Raw genomic sequence first — 27,067 nt, 5'->3', positions numbered from 1 at the left:
TTGGTTATGGAAAAAAATATTGTAGAAATCATTCAACAATTTTTAAAAAACGATTCTGAAACTACTGAAGCTGAAGTTGTGCAAGTGTATGAAACTGAATCAACTCGTGAATCTACGGTTTTATCAGCAGTGGCGAAATCAAGTCAAGCAATGTCAATAAAGGAAAAACTTGATTTAGTAATTAAAAAAAATAAATGATAACAATTGCTCACGAAGAGATTAGTGATCAGAAGACAACATCCGGTCTTTTAAATATAGTCAGGAAAGAAATGGTGTATTTCAAAGAACAAAATATTAAAGGAAAATATTTAAACAAACTCCAAAAGTATATTTCAGCAGTTCGCCCAACCAGTGTAGAGTCAGAAAGAGCTTTTTCTGCAGCAGGTTTAATTGACACAAGGTACAGAACAAGTTTAAATGACGAAACATTAAATGTAATGTGTTTTTTAAGAGCTTACTTCAATAAACAATTTATGCTCCTTGAAAAGAATTGACTATATTAATTATTTTTATTTTAAAAATAAAGTTTTCTTTATGTTTATGTTTGTTTATGTTTACGCTAAAATACAAAAATATTAATGTATAATAAATGAATTAATTATATTTTATTATATAAAAAAAATCTTATTGATTGTTTAATTTATTTATTTTTAACTAGGATGGACCTATAAACTGATGCTCTTTTACTAATATATTCATTTGTTATGCTTTTTGTTGTTTTCAGTGTTTAGATTATTACTATCTAAGCCTTTAGAAAAAAAACCGGTAAATTACCGGTAACCCGATAATAATTTTTTTTTTACCGAATTACCGGTTTTTTAAAATATCAGTAAATTTACTAGCACTAATTTCTAATCACTGCGTTACGGCGGCACAAATTTGATAAATATATATTAAGGTGGAGTGAAAATAAATTTTTTCAAGTTGAAACTGTTCTCCCTAATTTCTATATTTGTTTTAGGGAAACTAAAAAAAAGAGTTGGTAATAAACTAGAAATGTAATAGGCTAAAAGTGCATTCGAAAATAAGGATACTACAAATCATTATATGGAATAAAAATTTCAAATAGGGAAAAATCAGAAAGTTTGTCTAACTTGGCCAAATATTGCTGCAGGGGATAATACTTGTCTAACTTTGCTCATCTTTTTTTTTAGTTTTCTTATAACTAATATAGTAATCAGGGAGAACAACGGAATTTTTGAAAAAATATTTTTTTTTCTTCACCCTAGTATATATGTAGTTGTGTGCAAGCGTTTGCGGCCGGTAGCAATTTTTATTCTAAATTATTTTATTATTCAAATTTTTATTCATTATGATCTCATAATGATTAAATTATGACATATAGGAAACAAAATAATATAGTAACAAAAATATTATTTATGTTTGGGAATATATTTATTACTATAATACTTACACAAAAAGTTTGCGACCAATTTGTGTTATTAAAAAAGTATGAAAAATATTGAAAGGTATAAACGAACGAAAAGATTGAAGAAAAAATAAAACAAGAAAAAGAATTTAAGAATAAAACAAACAAATAGATTTAATAAAACAAAAACAAAAACAAAACAAAAAGAATCAATTAAAGGAAAATACCAAATTAAAATATAAAATTCAAAAAACGTTTGACATAATGGTAAAAAAGAACTAATTAAAACTTAAAAATAAGTCGTCACCAATTTTTCTACGCCTTTTTTTTTTCGCCAAAAATAACAAAAGATTTTATTTTTTTTGTAGATTAAGAATAACCTTTGTAGATTAGATTAACCTTTTCGTTTGCGTAAAGTTTGTTATCATTTGTGCTGTCGTTGCTAATTATTTTTATTGTTGTTCGCTGTTGTTATTAATTGAGTGTTTTCATATTATTTTAATTTATAATTTAATTTATTTAAATTTAATCCTTTTTTTTTTAATAGTTTATTTTACGCTTGCTTTTGTTTATTAATATTTCTTATAATTTTTTTGTTTGTTTGTTTACTTTATTTAGGTGTCACTCCAATGATGAGTTTTTAACTATATGAGTGGCACCTAACCTAATTTTGTAAAATTATAACATAATTTGTAATTTTTCAATTTTTGGTTGAATAAATAGACAATTTTTTTTTTTTTAATTTTTTTAGGTGCCCTAAGAAGTCCTAACGGTCTTGTCACAGAGCACCGCGGATAAGCCTTTAATAGGAAGCTCACGGCTCCTTCCTACTTTTAGATTGAATAAAAAACAAAACAAAGTTGAGATAATTTTCTTAGTTGCATACAACAATTTAAGAACTTGCCTACAAAATTCTTTTTGTAGAAAAAAATGCCAGCCACTCCAAGAAAAAATCAAAAACTATTAGTCCAAATATTCTATAATCAAAAATTATTGGTCCAAATATTCTTAAATCAAAAACTATTGGTCCAAATATTCTATAATATAATTTAGCTATACTTTTATATTAATACTTTGTAGCCATACTCCTAACAGTGATAACAACTGCAAAACAACGTGATATTGACTCAATTAATCGATTATAACAAGAATGTAAGATCTTATCCCATTTTTCCTTCAATGATTTAAATAATGAGGCTTTATATGAATATGAATGCTTTTGAACTAGACGATCTAGAGTTTCCCCTCAGTTCTCAATTGGGTTCAAGTCCGGTGATTGAGATGGCCATCTTGAAACCCTCAATTTTAAGTCGTAAACTACAGTTTTAACAATATGAATGTATGTTTGGGGTCATTGTATTGCTGAAATATTAAACTTTGCGGCATAAAATAACAAATCGTTTACCAAAATGTCCTTGTAAACTAACAAACAACAACAAAAAAATAGAAGCGTTCATATTTCTTTTGATCTATCCCAATGGAAAAAATTCTAGCACAGAGAAAATTCCTTAAACTATCACACATTCTCCACTAAGTTTTACAGTTAAAATTCGGTAACGAACGTCATTTCTCGTGTCGATTGGGTGTTGTCTACCATCGCTTCCAAAAAGATTACATTTAAATTTGCCTAAGAAAACTACTTTCCAGTTTTTAATTGTCCATGTTAGGTGATCTTTCCCAGTGAAAAAGCGCACATGGGATACGCGTGGATTTTTTCCACATGTAACCCATGTGGGGATTATTATTTTGTCCCATGTGGGTTTCATATGGTAAATCCCACATGGATTCCATATGGTAAATCCCATATGGGATACGCGTGGGTTTTTACCATATGTAACCCATATGGGGATTATTATTTTGTCCCATGTGGGTTTCATATGGTAAATCCCACATGGGTTTTATGTGGTAAATCCTACATGGGATATAGGTGGAAAATACTACATGTTATAGATCTTAAATGCCACAGATTTTAATCCAAATGGTATAAAAGTAGTCAATACTAGACAAATGAAAGTCCGAATGCTTCTATGATAATTTTTAAAATTCTTTTAATTTATAAATTACTTAAATAGTAATTTAAAATTAATCATCGAAGCTTTCAGAGAGGTTTAACTTAATCTGGTATTTGCTACTTTATCCCATTTGGTATTCAAAACGTGTAGCATTTTTGATCTTTTCATGTGATGTTTTCCACCTATAACCTGTGGGATTTACCTTAAACTATTATGACGAAATTTTAAAAAATTAAAAAACGTGTTGCAAAATGAATTTATTTAAAAATAAATGCTATTAATCAATACATCCAAAACGAATATTAAAAATATTATTTTTTCTTTTGCGATTTACACGCCGTTTTTTGTCAATAGAATTAATTAAATCGCTTCGGCTTGTATAATACCAAGGTTTTTAGTATCTTCTAACTATCTTCAAACATCTTCTAAAAAAAAAAAAATATAAATACAAATATATATAAATATATATATATATATAGAAAGAGAGAGAGAGAGACAGAGAGACAGAGAGAGAGAGAGAGAGAGAGAGAGAGAGAAAGCAATTTTAATAAGGAACCTTATTAGTCGAGCAATTTTAATTATTAGCCAGTTTGAAGTCATTAATGACTACAATATTTCACAAATAATTATTTCATGATTTATTACTTACAATGACTAACGTATTATGCGTAATTGAACACATATTATGCGTAATAAGCTTGAACCCATGAGAAGAATCCTGAAAAAAAGTGATCAATAAGGATAAGTAGTTAAACAAAAAAACAAAAACAAAAATGTAAAAACCTTCTTTTTCAATGATGTAGACTTCTATAATAACAGGCCTTGACATCGCGCAAAATGCCGTAAAAACTGAAGGCCGATTAAACTTTCACTTTTACTTATATTGATATATTTTTATATTAGGTAGGGTGTAATGACAGTCTATGTTTTCTAATAATAATCTCTAGTAAAAACGGAAATATAAAAAGAAAACCAAAAAATTGTTAAAAGATAATCATGCTTTTTGTATTTCAAATTTCATTAAGAATATTTATGTAATATTAAATAGTATCAATAACAAGCAGAACCATAACAAAGTATATATCTATATATTAGAAAGATAACTGTATTTTTAATTTTTTTTCCTAAAAATGGTAACAATAAAAATCACCAACAATAAAAAACACCAACAAAAGTTGATTCAAGCGAAAAAAAAGTTTTAATAATATATCTCAACAGGGTTTACTTGGCAACTTGTAGTCAATACACAAACAATCATATAAACTTTGTCGCATAGCAAAATACTCATATGCTCTACATATAATATCTGAAGTATATAAAACTTCACCAACATTATTTTTTCTCATAGCATTAAGGTGTTCGAATAGAATATTTGACAGAAGCGAACTTTCTTTATTTTTTAAAAATCTAACTGCTTCAAATAAAGCTGATTTTGTTTTTATTAACTTTAATTTGTTTACAGCTAAATATGAAATATTACAAGTTGTGCCATTATGGTTAGCTACAAACAAATAATCATTAAAAATTACTAAAACAAAAAATAATGGAACACCAAGTTTGTACATTTTTGATTGTATGTGCAAACTTTTTTTATTAAGCTGGAAAACAATAAAATTGTTATTATCACTTAACAAAGATTGAATATTGTCAAATATAAGTTCATCCTCTTTAAGAAAATCATTTAACTTATCTGGTAAAATGCTTCGAAAACCGCTTGAAGTTACATTTTTTCTAACTTTACTTGCTGGTGTGGCTAAACAACTAGGCGGAATACTTTAAAAACAGATGGTGGGTTTAAAGGTCGTTGCTTCCCATATTTGCTTTCAAAAGGTGCTTCATTTGGCCAATGCAGTTGACATAATGCTATATAGTCTGTAACAATAAAACCAGTTCTTGGGATAGCTTCACTACATCTTTTTCTCTCCTCTAGATTCTTCAGTAATTTATAAATTGATGTTTTTGTCATAGTTGAGTATTGATATTTTTGTTGTAGTTGTAATTGATATTGTAGTTGTAGTTGAATAAATTGATATCTTTGTTGTAGTTGAGATAGTTCGACTTGCAAAAAGATACACAGTATTTTAAAGGCATTTTTAAGGCATTTTAATTATTAAAAAAACTTATCGTTAGTTTGACAATATTATTACCTTACAATGTTAACGCCTTGAACCTTACAACGTTATCGTCTTGATGTTGGGCTATCTAATTTATAAACCAATCAAATTTTAAAGATTTATTAAAAAAGCGTGAACACAAACTTTCGTCTAATGTTAAAAGATGAAAATGTAAACAAAGTATTAGGAATTGGCCTTCAGTTTAACAACTTTGTTGCGCGATGTCAAGGCCTTTTATTATAGAAGGCCGCGGTCACACATAATATAATATTCTGAAACTAATAAACAAACATCTAAATTTCTATAAGTAAATTTATTCTTTGATCATTGCCTTCATATCCTATCTTATTTTCATATCATAATCTATTATGGAATTATTTATATAACATATCACAACAATATTATTAAATTTGTGATGTTCAAATATCATATGAACATTCTCTAACATGTTCATATGATATTTGAATATAGTTCTTGAGTATATTATCTGCAAACAATTGACTGATGCAAGTTCTAATGTTGTCAAAAACCAAGCATGCATGCATGGGACACTGCAGTGTCCCACAAAGAAATGCAGGTTTAAAAGTCAAATTTTGTTTTATTAAAAAAAAAAATTAAAATAGGGGGGAGATAGGGAGGTTTCTGTAACTTTTTTTATGCTCCAAAACTTTTAACTTTATATATAATAAGGTTCATAAAACTTAAGGGACTTACGAAGTACATTGAGGAACAAAAACAGGATATTTACAGAAACTTTTAAATTTTTAATCTGGAGTACCACAGTGTAATTGGGAATAAAGTCTCTGGGTCCAGTATTCAAAGTAATACGATCTAAAGTAATATATAAATTAAATAAAATGCTTTAAAATGCATGCAGTTATACATATAACTCCTGATAGTTAACTATATGTATAACTAGTTATACATAAAATTTATTATATAAACTTATTTTTTAAGGTTATGCTTGAACAAATTAGAACCAATTAATTCAAATTCAAGATTTAGTTAAAGTTCAAGTTATTTGTTCATTGTTTTTTCACTATTTTATATTTATTTGTTCAAGTTTGTTAACTAGTACTAATTCTTACTACAGTAAGAATATTTATCATTGTTGAACGTGATTTTATTAGTAACTTAACTTTAGTATCAACATATTTTGACAACACTCTTTACATTTTAAATGATGACAGCTTTACTTTTCTATTGATGTTAAATTTATTACGTTTCAATAACTCAGATTGAATTTTAACTGAATTATTGTAAGCTTTGTAAGGATTTGTTGTATCTCAAATGGTGTTGTAAATAAAGTAAAAATAATATATATATATATATATATATATATATATATATATATATATAATATATATATATATATATATATATATATATATATATATATATATATATATATATATATATAGTATTTAGGCTCTGAGATCAAACATAAATGATGCCAGTAGAGAGAGGGGCAGTGTGAGTTTAACAATAATTGACAATGGGGAGGGGATGTTGAGACCAAAATAATGTCCATTAAAAAATTGAATTAAAAAAAAAAAGTAAAATATTTTATTTAAAAAAAAAGTAAAACAATTTATGCTAGCTATGAGCAGGTTTTAGAGGTATTTACACCAACAATGTGGTCTAAAAACTTCTTGCTTTTGTTGCTTAAAACTGTAGAGGATCATAGGGAAAAACAACTTAAATTCAGAAATTAGCTTGCTTATCTGAAAGAACAATTTATGTTTGTTTTTTTTTACTTTTAGTACTGTTGAGAATAAATGTATAATTGAACCCGAAAAAAATTGATGGTATATGCATTTTTTATATTATATTAACAATTCAGATATACCATCATAATACGATAACAAAAACTGACATCATTTTTAATGGGAGATGGCAAAAAATTGACTGAGTTTGATAAAGGGTGAAGTTGTTCAATAAACCGGGTCATCATCTGACATCATTATGCAAAGATGACCCTATGATTTAGGTAAAATAAGTAATCAATTTGCCATATTTCTCTTTAGAAAGTGTAAGAAAAAAGCATTGTTATGCTGAGAACCTACCTATTGAGCAAGCTTTGACCACCTATTTTATAAATTTGAGAGACAGAAGTGGAAATGCGAATCGCAAAAGAACTAATAACAATGCTCTAAATTGATTTTAACTTTGTAGACTAACATTAATATAGTATTTAGTAATAATAAATGAAGTTTACATGATTTTTATAATTTGTATTTATTTCAACTAATTATTAGTTGTCAGTCTCCATTTTATAAAATGAATTAAAAAACTATTTATTTATAGTACAATAATAATACATAAATACTAGTTTCCTAATGCTATTATCATCACAATGTTAATGGTATTCGTTTTAAAGTGAAATTTTGTATTAATTTTATTGTTTTAATGTTATATTTATATATATATATATATATATATATATATATATATATATATATATATATATATATATATATATATATATATATATATGTATATATATATATATGTATATATATATATATATATATATATATATATATATGTATGTATGTATGTATGTATGTATGTATGTGTATATATATATATATATATACATTATATATATATATAAATATGTGTATATATATATATATATATATATATATATATATATATATATTATTTTTACTTTATTTACAACAACATTTGATATACAACAAACCCCTACAAAGCTTACAATAATTCAGTTAAAATTCAATCTGAGTTATTGAAACGTAATAAATTTAACATCAATAGAAAAGTAAAGCTGTCATCATTTAAAGTATAAAGGGTGTTGTCAAAATATGTTGATAGTAAAATTAAGTTACTAATAAAATCACGTTCAACAATGATAAACATTCTTACTGTAGTAAAATATAGTACTAACTTATAAATTTGAACAAATAAATATAAAATTAACAAAAACAATGAATAAATAAGAACATTAACTTGAACGTTAACTAAATCTTGAATTTGAATTAATTGGTACTAATTTGATCACGTATAACCTTAAAAAATAAGTTTTTATAACAAATTATATCTATAACTTGTTATACATATAGTTAACTATCAGGAGTTATATGTATAACTATATGCATTTTAAAGCATATTATTTTATTTAAACATTACTTAGATCATATTACTTTGAAAACTGAACCCAGAGGCTTTATTCTCAATAACACTGTGGTACTCCAGTGTTATTGAGAATAAAGCCTCTGGGTTCAGTTTTCTGTGGTTCTGTGGTACTGTGGGACACTGCATGCAAGATTGGTTTTTGACAACATTTCAACTTGCATCAGTTAATTGTTTGCAAATAATTTACTCAAGATCTATATTCAAATAACTATTATATTATCCTAATAATACGTCTATTTGCACAAATTTTAATCTTATTTCTATAAAGAAAGATAAAAATTGTTCGTGGTACTTATATACATACATATTATATACATACATATATATTACATACTTGCTTGCCATTCTCTTTATTAATATAAAATATTTTCACACAATATAAACGTAACGCAATGCAATTTTGATTTAAAATTTTTTTTTTTAGTTTCCAGCTTTTAAATTAATTTCCATGCAAATCCCACAGGAAACCCACGTGGGATTTCCCATGTGTGTAAATACCATATGGTTCCCACATGTAACCCATGTGGGATTACCCACATGGGTTTAAGGTGACAAATTTCCATACGGATACCACATGGGAAAATCCGTCCCACATAAATCCCATCAATCCCACACGGAACCCACGCGGAACCCATGTGGGACGCGGTTTTATTTTTCACTGGGTTGGCAATTTGTAACCAGCACGGAAACTTTTGCACGTGAAAACATAACAGTTATTACTATATTATTATGTTTCCTATATTTCATACGCTAACATCCTATAGTAATTAAATTTTTTTAGCCATTTTTAAATATAAATTGTTATTTTCTCTCAATACGTGCCAATAGATAAATATGTTTTAATATATTTGTTCATGATATGTATATTATATATGTGCGTTTACATACACACATACATATGTGTGTTTACATACACACATATATATACACACGTGTGTATATGTATGTATTATATATATATATATAAGTGTGTATATGTATATGTGTGTAAATGTGTGTGTAGATATACATATATATATATATATATATATATATATATATATATATATATATATATATATATATATATATATATATATATATATATATATATATATATATATATATATATATATATATATATATATATATATACATATATATATATATATATATATATATATATATATATATATATATATATATATATATATATATATATATATATATATAATGTTAGTGTATTCTACAAATAGAGTGGTCAATGTTCTTAAAGAACAAAGCAACAATCAATTAGTAAAAAAACTAGTTTTCTTCAACAAGTCTTTTCGCTATCTAGGCTCAGGCTCGCCAGTAGGCTCATCAGGAAGCCTTTACATATATATAGGGGAAGTAGCGACATACCCGCCCCCGTAAAGTTTGGATTAATATTATATGAAAATAAAAACTAAATGTGTGTTTTTAACAGTTTATTTCAATAACCACATTATTAGGCTTTATATTGATGCAATTAAGAAAAAAATTAAACGGTTTTTGAAAATGTTATTACCCAAAAATTACACTTAGTGAAAAAAACGGTTTTGCCCCCGATTGTGAGGCACAACCGCACCCTCACAAAAATCGTTGGGGTACACTTTTCTTGGTACATCTTCTTTACAATTATCACAGCTCAGATTATTCGCTGATTTTGCTGCACGTTTGCATACTATGTAGGCATTCTTTGATTTACAGACTGATTTTTCTCATTCGATATACTCTTAGCTTTATATTTTAAGCAAAAACTCATTGATGAAATTTAAAAAAAAAATACGAAATCTAGTTTCCAATATCTCAAAACAAAACTGTTTCTATTCAAGTTGTTACATAAATGCATTCAAGTGTGACGGTTGTAATTATTGTTATTCGTAATTACCTAACTTTGATAAATATCAAAAGTGTGCAGTTGTGCTTCCTGTGCTTCTCTGCAGTTCTGCCTCAGAGGACAGTTTTTAGAAAGAATACAGTTTCATAGCTTGCTCATTAGGTTATGTTGATTTAAAAAAATGGTTTTCACTTGATGAAATAACGCTGATAACACATATCTTTAACACTAAAACCAAATATTGCTTAATCCTCAAAAGAAAGGTCTGGAAAAATGTGATGTAAATATAATATTTTTATCAAAATAAACATTATTATGCACAATTTCTCAAAAACGTAACAGGCACTCCACTTGACATAAGCGAAATAAAGGAAACTGTTTTACTAACGCGTGGTATGTTTTTTGCCATATTAACAGATAATATTTTTAGGGAAATGTTAAAAAAAGGTTCACACCTATATAGTAAAAACTTTTTTAGATGTTTTAAAAATAACTTTAGAATTGTAAATTCAAAATAAGTTGGTAATTTATAAAATAATTTCAAAATTAATTTTATTATCAAGTTTTTTTTAAATAAATCAAATATGTATAACCTTGTTGTGCTTTTTTTCTTGTATTGAAGTATCTCCTAAAACCTTTTATTGCTTTGACCAAGTTTTTTTCTACTATTTAAAAATGTAAAAACAAATGTTTCTTATTTTCCGGGAAATGCCACAACATTAAAGTAATTAAATTTAAACAGTCAACAGCCTAAACACCTAAAAAGATTTTTTACCAACACGAGCTTGTACTAAAGTTATTTTTCAAAGATCAGTTTTTTAACCACTGAAATGTCATATAAAAGAAAAACTCATCAAGATTTTCGACAGTCTTTATGCTTCTTTTGTTTTTTTAAATGTGACAGCATATTTCTGATTTCATCAAGGAAAAAATACTAGGTATTTTTTCTGGAAATTCCATTGATTTTAAGGATGATAGAGCCCATTGAGCATATGTAATTCCTGCAGAGCAATGGTACAAAAGCATGGCAAAGGAGATAGAAACTTGCCTCTTCCCAAGCTACATGACTTTAATAAAGTGATTATTAGATCACAGACCAGAGGACTTGATTCTTGTAATTGTTTAATTTGCCAGATTTGTCAAATAAAAGGACATTTTATAAAGCTCACTTTTTCAACCAATCAAGATTTGAAAGAACCGTCAAGTAGCTTTGGTAAACTTTGTTAAAACTGTCTCAGTGTAGTCAAAAGAGGAATAACACATGATTGTTCACAAGCCACTAAGTTTGAAGAAAATGATAGCAACTGATTCCAGAACTGCTGAAAAAATTGCGTCCTCTGTAATAATTCAAAAGGTATTCTCTCCACATGGCACAATTAGGTTGAGTAGAGAAAGTGGTAAGGCTTTAACTCTAGGTCCCTCCGGAGCTCAGTGCATATCAAGAACTTCTTTAACTACTTTGGACATGTTTTAAGTTCAAATCAATACTGATCTTTCAAATAAAAAGATGCAAGAACTGGCTGTAACATTAAACAAGACTACAAGTTCAAAAATTGTTGAAACAAAATTTAGGGAAAATTTCACAACGACTGGTTGAAAGGTTGAAAGTTCAATCAAAGTTCCCAAAATCTCACTTACAAGGCCATTTACAAAAACTGATTATTTGGTAAAGGTTGTTCACTGCAAGGGTTTAGAGGATTTTTACAACTCAATTCTCAGAGTTTGAGCAATCTTTTCACCGCCTCTCACCAAACTAGGTATTGTTGGTGGAGGATCTTTCCTCAAGTTCAGCTTGAGTGTTATCTCCAATGGTGGATGTCAAAATGTCAAAAAAAGTTCAGCCTCAAATGACAAAAACTTACTGACTGTAGAACATGGAAAAGAAACAAATGCCAAGTGTCATCTACTTGTTACTGTTGCTGAAATGTTTCAGAAACTTATGAAAATTTAAAAAATATTTTAAGTTTATTTGGTAAAATTGATGTGCCTTTCTTTATTGCATGTGACATAAAGTTAGCCAATATCATCTGTGGCATTTAGTATCACTCAAGCAAACACCCTTGCTGTTGGTGTGATGTTAAATCTAGTGGCCTCAAAGTACAGGGAACTCCAAGAAACTTCAGATCCATTAGGATGCAAAACATTCATTGAGAAAGAGAATAGAAAAATTTGCGCAAAGGATTTTTATAATGATTTCATAACTCATTGTTTGACCAAGAAGATGTCAAACAAGTTATTGTGTTTATTCCCCCAATGGAACTTCATCTTCTTCTTTGAATTGTAAATCATCTTTATAAATCAATGCTAAAGATATGGCTTAAGGCAAAGATTGGCTATTACTTCTCAAATTTAAATTACAACCTTATCATGGTGGAGAGTTTGTTGGGAATGATTTTTATAAGCTTCTGAAGAATATGGATGTTTTGCAAAGAATTATTGAAAGAGAAAAGGCAGACCATATGCTTGGTTTTGTGAAAACATTCCAACATTTTAAGAATGTTGTTTGCTCCTATTTTGGAAGGACATTAAATTCTGCATATGTTCAACATGTAAAAGACTTTAAGAACTCATATCTTCAACTCCCCGTTTCAGTCACCCCAAAAGCCCATGCAGTGTTCTACAATGTTCCTGAATTTATTGCTCTAAAAAGTACACAGGAACATCCCAGTGAAAAAGCGCACATGGGATACGCGTGGATATTTCCACATGTAACCCATGTGGGGATTATTATTTTGTCCCATGTGGGTTTCATATGGTAAATCCCACATGGATTCCATATGGTAAATCCCATATGGGATACGCGTGGGTTTTTACCATATGTAACTCATATGGGGATTATTATTTTGTCCCATGTGGGTTTCATATGGTAAATCCCACATGGGTTTTATGTGGTAAATCCTACATGGGATATAGGTGGAAAATACTACATGTTATAGATCTTAAATGCCACAAATTTTAATCCAAATGGTATAAAAGTAGTCAATACTAGACAAATGAAAGTCTGAATGCTTCTATGATAATTTTTAAAATTCTTTTAATTTAAAAATTACTTAAATAGTAATTTAAAATTATTCATCGAAGCTTTCAGAGAGGCTTAACTTAATCTGGTATTTGCTACTTTATCCCATTTGGTATTCAAAACGTGTAGCATTTTTGATCTTTTACATGTGATGTTTTCCACCTATAACCTATGTGGGATTTACCTTAAACTATTATGACGAAATTTTATAAAATTAAAAAACGTGTTGCAAAATGAATTTATTTAAAAATAAATGCTACTAATCAATACATCCAAAACGAATATTAAAAATATTATTTTTTCTTTCGCGATTTACACGCCGTTTTTTGTCAATTGAATTAATTAAATCGCTTCGGCTTGTATAATACCAAGGTTTTTAGTATCTTCTAACTTTCTTCAAACATTTTCTAAAAAAAAAAAGAAAAATAAAATTATATATATATATATATATATATATATATATATATTTATATATATATATATATATATATATATATATAGAGAGAGAGAGAGAGAGAGAGATAGAGAGAGAGAGAGAGAGAGAGAGAGAGAGAGAGAGAGAGAGAGAGAGAGAGAGAGAGCAATTTTAATAAGGAACCTTATCAGTCGAGCAATTTTAATTATTTGCCAGTTTGAAGTCATTAATGACTACAATATTTCACAAATAATTATTTCCTAATTTATTACTTACAATGACTAACGTATTATGCGTAATTGAACACATATTATGCGTATTGAGCTTGAACCCCTGAGGAGAATCCTGAAAAAAAGTGATCAATAAGGATAAGTAGTTAAACAAAAAAACAAAAACAAAAATGTAAAAACCTACTTTTTCAATGATGTAGACTTCTATAATAACAGGCCTTGACATCGCGCAAGATGCCGTAAAAACTGAAGGCCGATTAAACTTAAACTTTTACTTATATTGATATATTTTTATATTAGGTAGGGTGTAATGGCAGTCTATGTTTTCTAATAATAATCTCTAGTAAAAACGGAAATATAAAAAGAAAACCAAAAAATTGTTGAAAGATAATCATGCTTTTCGTATTTCAAATTTCATTAAGAATATTTATGTAATATTAAATAGTATCAATATTAAGCAGAACCATAACATAGTATATATCTATATATTAGAAAGATAACTGTATTTTTAATTTTTTTTGCTAAAAATGGTAACAATAAAAATCACCAACAATAAAAAACACCAACAAAAGTTGATTCAAGCAAAAAAAAGTTTTATCAATATATCTCAACAGGGTTAAAGTCCTTATACTTGGCAACTTGTAGTCAATACACAAACAATCATATAAACTTCGTCGCATAGCAAAATACTCATATGCTCTACATATTATATCTGAAGCATATAAAACTTCACCAACATTAACTTTTCTCATAGCATTAAGGTGTTCGAATAGAATATTTGACTGAAGCGAACTTTCTTTATTTTTTAAAAATTTAACTGCTTCAAATAAAGCTGATTTTGTTTTCATTAACTTTAATTTGTTTACAGCTAAATATGAAATATTACAAGTTGTGCCATTATGGTTAGCTACAAATGAATAATCCTTGAAAATTACTAAAATAAATAATGGAACACCAAGTTTGTACATTTTTGATTGTATGTGTAAACTTTTTTTATTAAGCTGGAAAACAATAACATCGTTATTATCACTTAACAAAGATTGAATATCGTCAAATATAAGTTCATCCTCTTTTAAAAAATCATTCAACTCATCTGGTAAAATGTTTCGAAAACCGCTTGAAGTTACATTTTTTCTAACTTTACTTGCTGGTGTGGCTAAACAACTAGGCGGAATATTTTAAAAACAGGTGGTGGGTTTAAAGGTCGTTGCTTCCCATATTTGCTTTCAAAAGGTGCTTCATTTGGCCAATGCAGTTGACATAATGCTGTATAGTCTGTAACAATAAAACCAGTTCTTGGGATAGCTTCACTACATCTTTTTCTCTCCTCTTGATTCTTCGGGAATTTATAAATTGATATTTTTGTTGTAGTTGTAATTGATATTGTAGTTGTAGTTGTATAAATTGATATTTTTGTTGTAGTTGAGATAGTTCGACTTGCAAAGAGATAAACAGCATTTTAAAGGCATTTTCAAGGCATTTTAATTATTAAAAAAACTTATCGTTAGTTTGACAATATTATTACCTTACAATGTTAATGCCTTGAACCTTACAACGTTATCGTCTTGATGTTGGGCTATCTAATTTATAAACCAATCACATTTTAAAGATTTATTAAAAAAGCACAAACTTTCGTCTAATGTTAAAAGATGAAAATGTAAAACACAGTATTAGGAATTGGCCTTCAGTTTAACATATTTGTTGCGCGATGTCAAGGCCTGTTATTATAGAAGGCCGCAGTCACACATAATATAATATTCTGAAACTAATAAACAAACATCTAAATTTCTATAAGTAAATTTATTCTTTGATCATTGCCTTCATATCCTATCTTATTTTCATATCATAATCTAATATGGAATTATTTATATAACATATCACAACAATATTATTAAATTTGTGATATTTAAATATCATATGAACATTCTCTAACATGTTCATATGATATTTGAATAAATTTCTTGAGTATATTATCTGCAAACAATTGACTGATGCAAGTTCTAATGTTGTCAAAAACTAAGCATGCATGCATGGGACACTGCAGTGTCCCACAAAGAAATGCAGGTTTGAAAGTCAAATTTTCTTTATTAAAAAAAAAAAAATTAAAATAGGGGGAGATAGGGAGGTTTCTGTAACTTTTTTTAGGCTCCTAAACTTTTAACTTTATATATAATAAGATTCATAAAACTTAAGGGACTTACGAAGTACATTGAGGAACAAAAACAGGATATTTACAGAAACTTTTAAATTTTTAATCTGGAGTACCACAGTGTAATTGGGAATAAAGTCTCTGGGCCCAGTATTCAAAGTAATATGATCTAAAGTAATATATAAATTAAATAAAATGCTTTAAAATGCATGCAGTTATACATATAACTCCTGATAGTTAACTATATGTATAACTAGTTATACATAAAATTTATTATATATACTTATTTTTTAAGGTTATGCTTGAACAAATTAGAACCAATTAATTCAGATTCAAGATTTAGTTCAAGTTCAAGTTACTTGTTCATTGTTTTTTCACTATTTTATATTTATTTGTTCAAATTTGTTAACTAGTACTAATTCTTACTACAGTAAGAATATTTATCATTGTTGAACGTGATTTTATTAGTAACTTAAATTTACTATCAACATATTTTGACAACACCCTTTACATTTTAAATGATGACAGCTTTTCTATTGATGTTAAATTTATTACGTTTCAATAACTCAGATTGAATTTTAACTGAATTATTGTAAGCTTTGTAAGGGGTTTGTTGTATCTCAAATGGTGTTGTAAATAAAGTAAAAATAATATATATATATATATATATATATATATATATATATATATATATATATATATATATATATATATATATATATATATATATATATGTATATAAATATAAATATATATATGTATATATATATATATATATATATATATAAATATATATATATATATATAAATATATATATATTTAAATATAAATATAAAAATATATATATATATATATATATATATATATATATATGTATATATATATATATATATATATATATATATATATATATATATATATATATATATATATATAGTATTTAGGCTATGGGATCATCCATAAATGATGCCAGTAGATAGAGGGGCAGTGTGAGTTTAACAATAATTGACAATGGGGAGGGGATGTTGAGACCAAAATAATGTCAATTAAAAAATTGAATTAAAACAAAAAGTAAATTATTTTATTTTAAAAAAAGTAAAACAATTTATGCTAGCTATGAGCAGGTTTTAGAGGTATTTACACCAACAATGTGGTCTAAAAACTTCTTGCTTTTGTTGCTTAAAACTGTAGAGGATCATAGAAAAAACAATTTAAATTCAGTAATTAGCTTGCTTATCTGAAAAAACAATTTGTGTTTTTTTTTTTTACTTTTAGTACTGTTGAGAATAAATGTATAATTGAACCAGAAAAAATTGATAGTATATGCATTTTTTATATTATATTAACAATTCAGATATACCATCATAATATGATAACAAAAACTTACATCATTTTCAATGGGAGATGGCAAAAAATTGACTGAGTTTGATAGATGCATAGATAATCCTATGATTTAGGTAAAAATAAGTAATCAATTTGCCATATTTCACTTTAGAAAGTGTAAGAAAAAAGCATTGTTATGCTGAGAACCTACCTATTGAGCAAGCTTTGACCATCTATTTTATAAATTTGAGAGACAGAAGTGGAAGTGCAAATCGCAAAAGAACTAATAACAATGCTCTAAATTGATTTTAACTTTGTAGACTAACATTAATATAGTATTTAGAAATAATAAATGAAGTTTACATGATTTTTATAATTTGTATTTATTTCCATTAATTATCAGTTGTCAGTCTCTATTTTATAAAATGAATTAAAAAACTATTTATTTATAGTATAATATTAATACATAAATACTAGTTTCCTAATGCTATTATCACCACAATGTTAATGGTATTCGTTTTAAAGTGAAATTTTGTATCAATTTTATTGTTTTAATGTTGTATATATATATATAATATATATATATATATATATATATATATATATATATATATATATATATATATATATATATATATATTATTTTTACTTTATTTAAAACACCATTTGATATACAACAAACCCCTACATAGCTTACAATAATTCAGTTATGATACAATCTGAGTTATTGAAACGTAATAAATTTAACGTCAATAGAAAAGTAAAGCTGTCATCATTTAAAATGTAAAGGGTGTTGTCAAAATATGTTGAAAAATAAAATTAACAAATAAAATCACGTTCAACAATGATAAACATTCTTACTGTAGTAAGAAATAGTACTAATTAACAAATTTGAACAAATAAATATAAAATTAACAAAAACAATGAATAAATAAGAACTTTAACTTGAACTTTAACTAAATCTTAAATTTGAATTAATTGGTACTAATTTGTTCAAGCATAACCTTAAAAAATAAGTTTCTATAACAAATTATATGTATAACTAGTTATACATATAGTTAACTATCAGGAGTTATATGTATAACTATATCAGGAATTATATGTATAACTATATCAGGAGTTATATGTATAACTATATCAGGAGTTATATGTATAACTATATGCATTTTAAAGTATACTATTTTATTTAAACATTACTTTAGATTATATTACTTTGAAAACTGGACCCAGAGGCTTTATTCCCAATAACACTGTGGTACTCCAGATTAAAAATTGAAAAGTTTCTGTTAATATCCTGTTTTTGTTCCTCAATGTAGTTTGTAAGTCCCTTAAGTCATAAGGACCTTATTATATCTAAAGTTAAAAGTTTTGGAGCATAAAAAAAGTTACAGAAACTTATCTCCCTCACAACAACAACAACAACAAAAAGCAATATATTTACCAGAAATATAGATGTTTTACATAAGAATATTATACGTTATAAAAAATATTTGTACAGTCTACATTCTGGATGGTTCACTTTCATATAGCTAGGCTAAATCGAGGAGAGCGACCATGAACAAAACAAAAACACCACCCACCACCACCACCCTATTTTTTTCTTTTTTAACAAAGAAAATTGGGAATTCTTTGACTTTCAAACCTGCATTTCTTTGTGGGACACTGTAGTGTTCCATGCATGCATGCTTGGTTTTTGACAACATTTGAACTTTCATCAGTTAATTGTTTGCAGATAATATACTCAAGATCTATATTCAAATAACTATTATATATTCCTTATAATACGTCTATTTGCACAAATCTTAATCTTATTTCTATAAAGAAAGATAAACATTATTCGTGGTACTTACATACTTGCTTGCCATTCTCTATATTAATATAAAATATTTTCACACAATATTAACGTAACGCAATGCAATGTCGATTTAAAAATTTTTATTTAGTTTTTTTTTTAAAGTTTTTTTTTAGTTTCCAGCTTTCAAATTAATTCCCATGCAAATCCCACATGAAACCCACGTGGGATTTCCCATGTGTGTAAATACCATATGGTTCCCACATGTAACCCATGTGGGATTACCCACATGGGTTTAAGGTGACAAATTTCCATACGGATACCACATGGGAAAATCCGTCCCACGTAAATCCCATTAATCCCACACGGAACCCACGCGGAACCCATGTGGGACGCGGTTTTATTTTTCACTGGGATGGGCTAGGTACAAAAGAAACCCTGATCACCCTGGTTATGGAGGCCAGTTACTGAAATGTGTTATTGACTATAACAGCAAGCGTCTTTGAATTCAATTTTTTAAATAATTCATTTTTTTTAAACAGTTAAACAGTGATTTCTAGAATTTCATTCTAGAAATACTTGATATAACATTTGTTGATGAGAAACATTCTTGTCTGAAATTTTTGCTTATATTATAAACTATATTAATTTTTTTATGGTTTCATAAAATATCATAAGTTTACAAAAAATTAATCAGAAGTATATACCATATTTTTCAAGTACGAAATAAAAAAATTTCAACAACAATTTGAAGAAAAAGAAATAAACATCATAACACCACTATAAAGTAATTTTTTTTTATGGGAAATTATTTCATATCTGTATGTATGTGTATGTGTATGTGTATTCAATGGGAGATTAAGGTTAAATGGGATTTTCTTTTGTTTGATATCTTGTTAAAACCCATTTCAGTAAAGATATATTTCTTATTTAAATGAAAAAAGTTATTATTATTGTGTATATTTTCAATATTTGGTCAATCATTTTAAACAAAAACCAAGTGTCTTCATTCTATTAAATTTTGAAACTTCCATAGTCGATATTAAGGTTAGAATAAAAACGTAAAGCATCTGTTGTGTCTTTTTTTATAGAGACTTTTAGCGCCTTACCCTATACTTTAGGTCCCTGTACACAAACCACAACCCAGTGAAAAAGCGCACATGGGATACGCGTGGATTTTTTCCATATGTAACCCATGTGGGAATTATTATTTTGTCCCATGTGGGTTTCATATGGTAAATCCCACATGGTAAATCCCATATGGGATACGCGTGGGTTTTTACCATATGTAACCCATATGGGGATTATTATTTTGTCCCATGTGGGTTTCATATGGTAAATCCCACATGGGTTTTGTGTGGTAAATCCTACATGGGATATAGGTGGAAAATACTACATGTTATAGATCTTAAATGCCACATATTTTAATCCAAATGGTATAAAAGTAGTCAATACTAGACAAATGAAAGTCCGAATGCTTCTATGATAATTTTTAAAATTCTTTTAATTTAAAAATTACTTAAATAGTAATTTAAAATTAATCATCGAAGCTTTCAGAGAGGTTTAACTTAATCTGGTATTTGCTACTTTATCCCATTTGGTATTCAAAATGTGTAGCATTTTTGATCATTTACATGTGATGTTTTCCACCTATAACCTGTGCGATTTACCTTAAACTATTATGACGAAATTTTATAAAATTAAAAACCGTGTTGCAAAATGAATTTATTTCAAAATAAATGCTATTAATTAATACATCAAAAAAAAAAATTAAGAATATTATTTTTTCTTTTGCGCTTTACACGTCGTTTTTTATCGATTGAATTAATTAAATCGCTTCGGCTTGCATAATACCAAGATTTTTAGTATCTTCTAACTTTCTTCAAACATTTTCTAAAAAAAAAAAATAAATACAAATATATATATATATATATATATATATATATATATATATATATATATATATATATATATATATATATATATATATAAAGAGAGAGAGAGAGAGAGAGAGAGAGAGAGAGAGAGAGAGAGAGAGAGAGAGAGAGAGAGAGAGAGAAAAAAAACAATTTTATTGTGAAATGTTGTAGTCATTAATGATTTCAACCTGGCTAATAATTAAAATTGCTCGACCTTATTAGTCGAGCAATTTTAATTATTAGCCAGGTTGAAATCATTAATGATTACAACATTTCACAAATAATTATTTTCTAATTTATTACTTACAATGACTAACGTATTATGGGTAATTGAACACATATTATGCGTAATGATCTTGAACCCATGAGGAGAATCCTGAAAAAAAGTGATCAATTAGGATAAGTAGTTAAACAAAAAAACAAAAACAAAAATGTAAAAACCTACTTTTTCAATGATGTAGACCTTGGGTGCAATAGCCAGTGGATGCAAAAATATCTTTACTTTTTCGTCATACACACGGCCTTCTATAATAACAGGCCTTGACATCGCGCAAAATGCCGTAAAAACTGAAGGCCGATTAAACTTTCACTTTTACTTATATGATATATTTTTATATTAGGTTGGGTCTAATGGCAGTCTATGTTTTCTAAAAATAATCTCTAGTAAAGACGGAAATATAAAAAGAAAACCAAAAAATTGTTAAAAGATAATCATATTTTTCGTATTTCAAATTTCAGTAAGAAAATTTATGTAATATTAAATAGTATCAATAACAAGCAGAACTATAACAAAGTATATATCTATATATTAGAAAGATAAGTGTATTTTTAATTTTTTTTGCTAAAAATGGTAACAATAAAAATTACCAACAATAAAAAACACCAACAAAAGTCGATTCAAGCAAAAAAAAAGTTTTATCAATACATCTCAACAGGGTAAATATTTACAAATCCAAACATATTGGGAGACATATAGGCTAATGAGAAAATAAAAAATATAACAAGTAAATAGCATAATAAAATACAAAACTAATTTTCACATAAATTATGATAGCTTTAGTACTTCGGGAGTGGTAATTAGTGAGTAATTCTTTAGCAGTTTTTTTGTGATTTTAAATCTATATTTAGCAGCAATAAACTGAAACTGAGTAACAAAGAATGTTCTGCATAAAGGGTCAGTAGCACCTTGAACCCATCTCTATATATATATAAAAAAAAAGCAAAATATTGACCATTAGACAAGAGTATCAGAAGGAATTTCAAGTCCGCCTCTGTTTAGGCTATACAGATAACTTCCATATTTATAATAATAATTGGTAGAATCATCATAAATTTTTATTTCGCTTTTTTGCACATAGCCAGCTATGTAAACTATAGCCACTAATGTAGATTTATTAACTGAGCTTTCAAGATCATGTATATTATCTAGAAGTTCTTTTTCATCAGTAGAAATATCTCTAAAACATATGTCACAAGTATGACCATCAATACCATCAACAGGAATGTTAAGTTGTAATATCAATTTAGTATGTTGAATATTAATTTTTTCAATTACAGATTTAGCGTTTATAAAGTAAGTACCTCCAGATCCCTGTCGAAGCTTAGAAAAAGCTTTTTCAAGTGGATCTGTTGAAAACCAACCTAATAAGACATACTTTGCTCCATTACTCAACAAAGTTTCTACAAGATCAATAAAGCCATAACATGAATGCGCTATTGCATTGCTAGTATCTAGCGTAAGCTGTTTTACACGCTTACCTGTAGGTTTCATAAAATTTGACAGTTCAGCAATATCTCGTAGCAGTTGTAACTGTTGATCACCAACTGAGTGGATTTCTCCGCATAATTCATTTCTAAACCGAATGCCAGCACCAGGTGCTTTGACATTAACAACATTCGAAAAAAAAATTTTTTTTTCAATAAATACAACAGTACCTTCAAATGCTTTATTTTCAATCTCTAGATGCGTTCTTAAGGCAGCTACTGTTTCTTCACAAAAAACAGACAAACAAAACTTTACAGATTGTCTCTCTATTGGTTTTGGACAAACTGATTTAGCTGTGAGTTTAGAGAGTTTAAAAAGACAATTGCACTCAGTTTTTAAATTAAAGTTTTAGATTAAAAGAACTGGCTTTGGGTAAGTGGAGTGATTTAGAAAAGTTTATAAATTACTCCACTTAGCCAAAGCCAGTTCTTTATTGTTTAAAAATTGAAGTTCGTCAGTCTTTTCTGTCAACCAATTGTTTCGTATAGATTTTAAGAGATGCACATAATCATAAAAAAAATATATACCTGATCTTGTTAACCATGGTTTACTATCAACTGTTTTAAACATTCCAAAAAATCTTTGATTTACACGGTTACCACCAGTAATTATTACCAATGTCTTACTATTTTTAATATTATTTATCGTATGAACAATTTCTTGACATTGAGAAAACTAAAATTCAGAGGAACAATTTGCAACAGGTTGAGCTCTACAAATAAATTCTGAACCTCCAAAAAGACATTTAATCATAAATGATAAAATTATTTTAGCTAACTTTTCAGGGTAGTTTAATGCTTGACCAAACAAAGCACCTCTTTAGTAAAGTAATGAAGCTTTGACATAGACCTCATCAATTAGTAGTATGGAAGTTCTTTTCAATGGATTTAAATTCATAAAAATACTATTTATGAAACTTAGGTCCTCCATTGAGCTTATTTTTGAAGTCAATCTTGTTAAAGTCCTTATACTTGACAACTTGTAGTCAATACACAAACAATCATATAAACTTCGTCGCATAGCAAAATACTCATATGCTCTACATATAATATCTGGAGTATATAAAACTTCACCAACATTAACTTTTCTCATAGCGTTAAGGTGTTCGAATAGAATATTTAACTGAAGCGAACTTTCTTTATTTTTTAAAAATCTAACTGCTTCAAATAAAGCTGATTTTGTTTTTATTAACTTTAATTTGTTTACAGCTAAAGATGAAATATTACAAGTTGTGCCATTATGGTTAATTACAAATGAATAATCATTGAAAATTACTAAAATAAATAATGAAACACCAAGTTTGTACATTTTTGATTGCATGTGTAAACTTCTTTTATTAAGCTGGAAAACAATAACATCGTTATTATCACTTAACAAAGATTGAATATCGTCAAATATAAGTTCATCCTCTTATAGAAAATCATTTAACTCATTTGGTAAAATGCTTCAAAAACTGCTTGAAGTTACAGTTTTTCTAACTTAACTTGCTGGTGTGGCTAAACAGCTAGGCGTAAAATTTTAAAAACAGATGGTGGGTTTAAAGGTCGTTGCTTCCCATATTTGCTTTCAAAAGGTGCTTTATTTGGCCAATGAAGTTGACATACTGCTGTATAGTCTGTAACAATAAAACCAGTTCTTGGGATAGCTTCACTACATCTTTTTCTCTCCTCTAGATTCTTTGGGAATTTATAAATTGATATTTTTGTTGCAGTTGAGTATTGATATTGTAGTTGTATAAACTGATATTTTTGTTGTACTTGAGATAGTTCGACTTGCAAAAAAATACACAGCATTTTAAAGGCATTTTAATTATTAAAAAAACTTACCGTTAGTTTGACAATACTATTATCTTACAATGTAACGCCTTGAACCTTACAACATTATCGTCTTGAAGTTGCAATATCTAATTTATAAACCAATCAAGTTTTAAAGATTTATTAAAAAAGCATGAACACAAACTTTCGTCTAATGTTAAAAGATGAAAATGTAAACACAGTTTTAAGAATTGGCCTTCAATTTAACAACTTTGTTGCGCGATGTCAAGGCCTGTTATTATAGAAGGCTGTGGTTACACATAATATAATATTCTGAAACTAATAAACAAACATCTAAATTTCTATAAGTAAGTTTATTCTTTGATCATTGCCTTCATATCCTATCTTATTTTCATATCATAATCTATTATGGTATTATTTATATAACATATCACAACAATGTTATTTAATTTGTGATGTTCAAATATCGTATGAACATTCTCTAACATGTTCATATGATATTTGAATATAGTTCTTGAGTATATTATCTGCAAACAATTGACTAATGCAAGTTCAAATGTTGCCAAAAACCAAGCATGCATGCATAGGACACTGCAGTGTCCCACAAAGAAATGCTGGTTTGAAAGTCAAATTTTCTTTATTAAAAAAAAAAAAAAAAAAAATAGGAGGGAGATATGGAGGTTTCTGTAACTTTTTATGCTCCAAAACTTTTAATTTTATATATAATAAAGTTCATAAAACTTTAGGGACTTACGAAGTACATTGAGGAACAAAAACAGGATATTTACAGAAACTTTTCAATTTTTAATCTGGAGTACCATAGTGTAATTGGGAATAAAGTCTCTGGGTCCAGTATTCAAAGTAATACGATCTAAAGTAATATATAAATTAAATAAAATGCTTTAAAATTCATGCAGTTATACATATAACTCCTGATAGTTAACTATATGTATAACTAGTTATACATAATATTTATTATATAAACTTATTTTTTAAGGTTATGCTTGAACAAATTAGTACCAATTAATTCAAATTCAAGATTTAGTTCAAGTTCAAGTTCTTATTTGTTCATTGTTTTTTCACTATTTTATATTTATTTGTTCAGATATGTTAACTAGTACTAATTCTTACTACAGTAAGAATGTTTATCATTGTTGAACGTGATTTTATTAGTAACTTAATTTTACTTTCAACATATTTTGACAACACCCTTTACATTTTAAATGATGACAGTTTTACTTTTCTATTGATGTTAAATTTATTACGTTTCAATAACTCAGATTGAATTTTAAATGAATTATTGTAAGCTTTGTAGGGGTTTGTTGTATATCAAATGGTGTTGTAAATAAAGTAAAAAGAATATATATATATATATATATATATATATATATATATATATATATATATATATATATATATATATATATATATATATATATATATATATATATATATATATATAGTATTTAGGCTATGGGATCATCCATAAATGATGCCAGTAGATAGAGGGGCAGTGTGAGTTTAACAATAATTGACAATGGGGAGGGGAAGTTGAGATCAAAATAATGTCAATTAAAAAATGGAATTAAAAAAAAAAGTAACATATTTAATTTAAAAAAAAAGTAAAACAATATATACTAGCTATGAGCAGGTTTTAGAGGTATTTACACCAACAATGTGGTCTAAAAACATCTTGCTTTTGTTGCTTAAAACTGTAGTACTGATGAGAATAAATGTATAATTGAACCAGAAAAAAATTGATGGTATATGCATTTTTTATATTATATTAACAATTCAGATATACCATCATAATATGATAACAAAAACTGACATCATTTTCAATAAGAGATGGCAAAAAATTGACTGAGTTTGATAAAGGGTGAAGGTGTTCAATAAACGGGTCATCATCTGACATCATTATGCATAGATGACCCTATGATTTAGGTAAAATAAGTAATCAATTTGCCATATTTCTCTTAAGAAAGTGTAAGAAAAAAGCATTGTTATGCTGATAACCTACCTATTGAGCAAGCTTTGACCACCTATTTTATAAATTTGAGAGACAGAAGTGGAAGTGCGAATCGCAAAAGAACTAATAACAATGCTCTAAATTGATTTTAACTTTGTCGACTAACATTAATATAGTATTTAGAAATAATAAATGAAGTTTACATGATTTTTATAA

The 27,067-nt window shown here is 27.1% G+C and overlaps 2 long non-coding RNA genes across 2 annotated transcripts; both read right to left on the bottom strand.

Moving 5' to 3' along the window:
* Positions 1-3,623: 3,623 nt before the first annotated feature.
* On the bottom strand, positions 3,624-6,494 carry LOC136084656 (uncharacterized). The gene is made up of 2 exons (XR_010640727.1): positions 4,031-6,494; positions 3,624-3,806 (listed from the first exon to the last, which is right to left on the bottom strand). It is a non-coding gene; the product is annotated as an uncharacterized LOC136084656 (long non-coding RNA).
* Positions 6,495-13,739: 7,245 nt separating this feature from the next.
* LOC136084655 (uncharacterized) lies at positions 13,740-19,769 on the bottom strand. Its single transcript, XR_010640726.1, has 3 exons — positions 19,482-19,769; positions 14,205-14,273; positions 13,740-13,920 (listed from the first exon to the last, which is right to left on the bottom strand). It is a non-coding gene; the product is annotated as an uncharacterized LOC136084655 (long non-coding RNA).
* Positions 19,770-27,067: the final 7,298 nt, after the last annotated feature.

This window comes from Hydra vulgaris, chromosome 09, assembly GCF_038396675.1.
Source record: "Hydra vulgaris chromosome 09, alternate assembly HydraT2T_AEP".
NCBI lineage: Eukaryota > Metazoa > Cnidaria > Hydrozoa > Anthoathecata > Hydridae > Hydra > Hydra vulgaris.
Note: the sequence above shows the minus strand (reverse complement) of the source record. Positions and strands in the feature narration are given on the sequence as shown.